The sequence below is a fragment of the Dermacentor andersoni genome, chromosome 4 (assembly GCF_023375885.2).
Source record: "Dermacentor andersoni chromosome 4, qqDerAnde1_hic_scaffold, whole genome shotgun sequence".
Lineage (NCBI taxonomy): Eukaryota > Metazoa > Arthropoda > Arachnida > Ixodida > Ixodidae > Dermacentor > Dermacentor andersoni.
The window spans coordinates 73,255,402-73,261,401 of record NC_092817.1 but is presented as its reverse complement, the minus strand read 5'-3'; the positions used below and the strand labels follow the sequence as shown (position 1 = coordinate 73,261,401).

Sequence of the window (6,000 nt, the reverse complement as noted above, 5' to 3'; positions counted from 1 at the left end):
TCGAACCTGGGATCTTCCGCATGTTACGCGGATGTGATAACCACTACACCACATTTCTTTTTAACTTTCACTCAGAAAAGGCATGTACATACATAAAACCCACCTTGGTGTGCTTGGCCAGTTTGGTTGATTAAAAAGGTTTCATTCGAAACAACTCATCAAGTACCAAACTCTAATCTGGTGGCTCGGTTAAAGTACGAAATACCTCGCTCATGTAGGTTATGCTCTCTATAAAGTTTTCTCTGGCTGACTTTGCTTTGGGGTCTGCGTGCCTGACTGCCATTCTTGTGATCCAAAGGCTATGTAGCCCCAGTATCATGATCATGTCATAGGGCAAGCTGTTCTCATTCTGTTCTGAGAGATATCGAATTCCGTGTGGTGTTATCGGTAACTCTTTCTTCAGGGTTCGTTGCAAAACATCCCCCCAAAAAAAGACTGGATCCTAACAATCAATAAAAGTGTGTTCGATTGTTTCTGGCTTCTTGCACAAGAGGCAGTTTATTGTCCACGGTACAAATAATCCCTTTTCATCGAGCCATGTTTTTACAGGGAACGTGTCTTTTGTGTGTAATTTGAAAAAGAAAGTTTTAACAGCTCCTCTAACAGTCATTCTTCTGACTCTCTTTAATACATCTTGCCATAACCACTTCACCACAAGCACAGCTGTTCGCGGTGTCCGCAGTGAATCGCGCCGTCGTCGCTGGCATCTCTCGCACGATGTTTATGTACACACATGAATTGGAACATAAAAATTATTTAGCGCACATAAATGATTACGTCTGCCAGTCTTATTGAAACAGATAAGCTTTCAGAAACTGAGCTCTAGCTTCAATAGACTGTTGAATAATGAATCGGACACATTGAAACGTCCAGCCGCCGCGGCTATGAGGCGCTTTTAAGTGAGAAGTACTTTATGAAAACGTGACAACCTGCTCACAAATGACATGAAACCAAAAAACGTACGGCTAAATAAAATGGCTGAGCTAGGTGGTAAAAAAGTACATTATGTGCCTGCCAGGGATCGAACCTGGGACCTTCCGCGTGTTAGGCGGATGTGATAACCACTACACCACAAGCACAGCTGTTCCCGCCCTCCGCAGTGAATTGCGCAGTGGACGCTTGCATCTCTCGCACGATGTTTATGAACACAAGGCTTGGGGCATAAAAATTTAGCGCGCATAAATCATTACATCCGCCAGGCTTATTGAAACAGATAAGCTTTCAGAAACTGAACTCTAGCTTCGATAGAATATTGAGTAATGAATCGGACGCTTTGAAACGTCCAGCCGCAGCAGGTATGAGGCGGCTTAAAGCGAGAAGTACTTTATGAAAACGTGACAACCTGCTTACAAATGAGATGAAACTAAAAAAAGTACGTCTAAATTAAATGGCTGAGCCAGGTGGCAAAAAAGGACACCATGTGCCTGCCAGGGATCGAACCTGGGACCTTCCGCGTGTTAGGCGGATGTGATAACCACTACACCACAAGCACAGCTGCTCGCGGCCTCCGCAGTGAATTGCGCCGTCGACGCTTGCATCTATCGCACGATGTTTATGTACACATGGATTGGAGCATAAAAATTATTTAGCGCACATAAATTATTACGTCTGCAAGGCTTATTGAAACAGATATGCTTTCAGAAACTGAGCTCTAGTTTCGATAGAATATTGAGTAATGAATCGGACGCTTTGAAACGTCCAGCCGCAGCGGGTATGAGGCGGCTTTAAGCGAGAAGTACTTTATGAAAACGTGACAACCTGCTTACAAATGAGCTGAAACTAAAAAAAGTGCGTGTAAACTAAATGGCTGAGCCAGGTGGCAAAAAAGGACACCATGTGCCTGCCAGGGATCGAACCTGGGACCTTCCGCGTGTTAGGCGGATGTGATAACCACTACACCACAAGCACAGCTGCTCGCGGCCTCCGCAGTGAATTGCGCCGTCGACGCTTGCATCTATCGCACGATGTTTATGTACACATGGATTGGAGCATAAAAATTATTTAGCGCACATAAATGATTACGTCTGCAAGGCTTATTGAAACAGATAAGCTTTCAGAAACTGAGCTCTAGTTGCGATAGAATATTGAGTAATGAATCGGACGCTTTGAAACGTCCAGCCGCAGCGGGTATGAGGCGGCTTTAAGCGAGAAGTACTTTATGAAAACGTGACAAGCTGCTTACAAATGAGACGAAACTAAAAAAAGTACGTCTAAATTAAATGGCTGAGCCAGGTGGCAAAAAAGGACACCATGTGCCTGCAGGGATCGAACCTGGGACCTTCCGCGTGTTAGGCGGATGTGATAACCACTACACCACAAGCACTTTTTTTCTCTTTATTGCCAACTTGGCACAATACAGTGAAAAACAGCATCACAACATCACATTAAAAATGCTAGCTTGTGTCTGGCTAGCATAAGTGGGTAAAAAAAACGCTTCACGGTCAGGAGTTCGTCCAGATAAACACGCCAATCTGGCTTTTCTTCCTTCTATTTGTACACATCTCGTAAATATGCAATGCTTTCGTTGAAGTTGTCCCGGGCTGACCTCGCGTTGACGTCCGCATTACGCACTGACATTCTGGTTTTCCAAACACTGTGCATTACTAGAATCATTAGCATATCGTACGGCACACCTTCGCTTTCGACGGGAAGAAATCGAATGCCGTAGGGTGTAAGCGGCAGTTCCTTTTTCAGGGTTCTTTGCAAGATGTCCCATAAGAATACGGCATCGTAACAATCGAGAAACATGTGCTCGATTGTTTCAGGCCTTTTGCATATTACACAGTCTACCGACCATGGTACTAACAACCCTTTTTCCTTTAGCCACGGTATTGTAGAAAGTGTGCCACTATGGAGCATGAAAAAGAAAGTTTTGACTGACGATCGGATAGTCATACTTTTAACCCTTTTTAAAACATTGCTGCCTGGCCCAGGATTGTACATCCTTCGATACAAGGGAACAGGCATCATCACATCAATTAGGTCTTTGTAGAGGCGTTTTCTCTTGACCTCGCTGAGGTATTCCATTGAAAATCTTACTTTTAGAAACTGGACAGCCGCAACAATTTCATGCATGTATCCGCGCACATTGCGTTGCATATGGGCGCATGATGACACAGTGACATCTGGCAATGCGTTCGCCAATCTCACTTGCATAACACTTCTTAAAAAAGGATTTCTTTGATTGCGATAATATACGAACCTAGAGACAATTTGTCTCACGAACAAATGAATCAAACCCAGTCCTCCCAATCGCACTGGAAGGAACAAATTTGTGCGGCTCACCCTTTCCCATGATGAGTTCCATACAAAAACAGCCAACACTCTATGCAGTCGTTGAATACTCATGCGCGACATGTGCAGCGCTTGCAAAACATACCATACTCGAGCAATAATAAAAATGTTACACACTGTGGCACGGGAAAAAATGGATAGGTCTCGTCCTCCCCATTTTTGTGTTTTCTCTCGAGCCTTTTCTGTCTGTTCTTTCCAGTATTCTTTTGTATCCTTGTAATGTTGTAGTGGAACGCCTAGGTATTTACTTGGAGTAGTCGTCCACTGAATGTTGGCGTACGTGACTGGCACACTATCCCATTCACCATGCCAGAAACCCTGACATTTATTCCAGTTTATTCTGCTCCCTGTGTATTGACAGAAAGCTGTGGCATCTTTTATCGTATTTGTTATACTTTCTCTATCGGTACAGAAAACAGCTATGTCGTCGGCGTAAGATAATATTTTGACTTCACAAGCCATAATACGAAAGCCTCTTATTTCCTCATTTTGAATCATCTTTAAACAAAATGGCTCTAAATAAAGGCTAAAAAGTAGTGACGACAGAGGACACCCTTGTTTCACCGAAGAGACGACATGGATGCTTTTGCTGACTTGTTTGTTAATTATAATTGAGGCAGAGCATCCAGTGTACGACATTTTTACACCTTCCAGTATTATTTTCCCTACATTTACATATTCCATAATGGCAAACAATATTTCGTGCGTGACAAGGTCAAAAGCTTTTTCCAGATCTATTTGGAGCATTGCCACGTGGTTGGAAAAAACATCACAACACTCTAAAATATTTCTTGCTACATGAATGTTCGTCGTTATGCTCCTACCTTTAATTCCGCACGTCTGGTGTGGTCCGACTATATCTTTAATAAAACCTTGTAATCTTCTTGCCAAGACCTTCATGAATATCTTGTAATCTACGTTAGAGAGGGTAATTGGCCGGTAAGAACCTACCAATAATTGCTTAAGTCGGTCGTCCGTTTTAGGAATGAGAATGATATGTGATTGACGGAAGGAAAGGGGAAGCTCTTCTACTTCATATGCCTCTTGTATTACCGCATGCAATGCCTTAGCTATAGGAGTTTTAAATTTCTTATAAAACGCTGAACCCAGTCCATCGGGACCGGGCGACTTTCCGGGGTTCAAATCATCGATTGATTTTTCAATTTCCTTTAATGTAATTGAGGCTTCTAGGACTGATTTTGCATTGTCATCTAGTTGCGGCATAAGTGGAAGAAAAGCGTTTACGAATCCCTTGTTTACTTCTTTCCTTTCACCAAACAATTTCCGAAAGTGCTCTACGAAAGCGTCTTCTATATCACTTTTCGTATCTGTGACTGCACCTCGGTACCTTATTTCTTTGATTTCTTTTTTGGTCGCGTATCTTTTTTCGTCACTAAGGGCGCGTTTGGTGGGCGTTTCGCCCATCCACAAATGCTCTGCACGAGCCCGTATCACTGCTCCTCTATAATTTTCGACATCGATAAGCTCAAGTTGTCGCTTGACGTCTCGAATTTCTTTACTGCGCAGGCCGGGGGTAACACTTTCTTGGCTGATCAAGAAGTCTAACTGGGCTTGCAGTTCTTTTTCGCGTTTTATTTTACTGTGCTTAAGTGCAGAAGCCCGTTTTATCGCCTTAACCTTTATTTTTTCTTTGAAAAGCTCCCATCTGCCAATTATGTTCTGGTGATCTTCAAGTAAGTCATTAAGGTTTTCCATTGCGTAATCTACGAAAGGTTTGTCATCCAATAGATTGTCATTAAGTTTCCAGAGCTGCCAATTAAATGTACTTTTTCTTTTTTCTGCTCCAAGCGAGAAAGACACTAAGCTGTGGTCACTGAAAGAAACATGATTGACTGTGTAATTACTGCACAAAGGTACAAGAGCTGTCGATATATAAGCTCTATCTAGTCTAGCGTGGCTATTTCCTTGAAAATGAGTGAACTGGGGGGAGTTACATGAAAACAAAGATCCCACGTCATCTAAATTGTGTTCATCCACTATTGCGCTTAAAAATATTGCACTTTTATCTCGAATAGGTCGTTTGTTCACTATCTTCTGGTTCACAAGCACAGTTGAAATCACCCAGTAATATGACCAGCTTATCGCATAGCAGGTGTTTTTCCATTTCCTCAAAGAACACTCGCCGGTCATGTTCCTTGTTTGGTGCGTACACCACAAGCACAGCTGCTCGCGACCTCCGCAGTGAATTGCGCCGTGGACGCTTGCATCTATCGCGCGGTGTCTTTGTACACATGGATTGCAGCATAAAAATTATTTAGCGCACATAAATGATTACGTCTGCAAGGCTTATTGAAACAGATAAGCTTTCAGAAACTGAGCTCTAGTTTAGATAGAATATTGAGTAATGAATCGGTCGCTTTGAAACGTCCAGCCGCAGCGGGTATGAGGCGGCTTTAAGCGAGAAGTACTTTATGAAAACGTGACAAGCTGCTTACAAATGAGATGAAACTAAAAAAAGTACGTCTAAATTAAACGGCTGAGCCAGGTGGCAAAAAAGTACATTATGTGCCTGCCAGGGATCGAACCTGGGACCTTCCGCGTGTTAGGCGGATGTGATAACCACTACACCACAAGCACAGCTGCTCGCGGCCTCCGCAGTGAATTGCGCCGTCGGCGCTTGCATCTCTCGCACGATGTTTATGTACACATGGATTGGAGCATAAAAATTTAGCGCACATAAATGAT

The 6,000-nt window shown here is 43.1% G+C and overlaps 5 non-coding genes across 5 annotated transcripts; all 5 read right to left on the bottom strand.

Moving 5' to 3' along the window:
• Positions 1–1,006: 1,006 nt before the first annotated feature.
• On the bottom strand, positions 1,007–1,079 carry TRNAV-AAC (transfer RNA valine (anticodon AAC)). The gene has a single exon. It is a non-coding gene; the product is annotated as a tRNA-Val (tRNA).
• Positions 1,080–1,419: 340 nt separating this feature from the next.
• On the bottom strand, positions 1,420–1,492 carry TRNAV-AAC (transfer RNA valine (anticodon AAC)). The gene has a single exon. It is a non-coding gene; the product is annotated as a tRNA-Val (tRNA).
• Positions 1,493–1,835: 343 nt separating this feature from the next.
• TRNAV-AAC (transfer RNA valine (anticodon AAC)) lies at positions 1,836–1,908 on the bottom strand. Its single transcript has one exon. It is a non-coding gene; the product is annotated as a tRNA-Val (tRNA).
• A 343-nt stretch (positions 1,909–2,251) lies between these two features.
• On the bottom strand, positions 2,252–2,323 carry TRNAV-AAC (transfer RNA valine (anticodon AAC)). The gene has a single exon. It is a non-coding gene; the product is annotated as a tRNA-Val (tRNA).
• A 3,496-nt stretch (positions 2,324–5,819) lies between these two features.
• On the bottom strand, positions 5,820–5,892 carry TRNAV-AAC (transfer RNA valine (anticodon AAC)). The gene has a single exon. It is a non-coding gene; the product is annotated as a tRNA-Val (tRNA).
• Between the last annotated feature and the right edge of the window lie 108 nt (positions 5,893–6,000).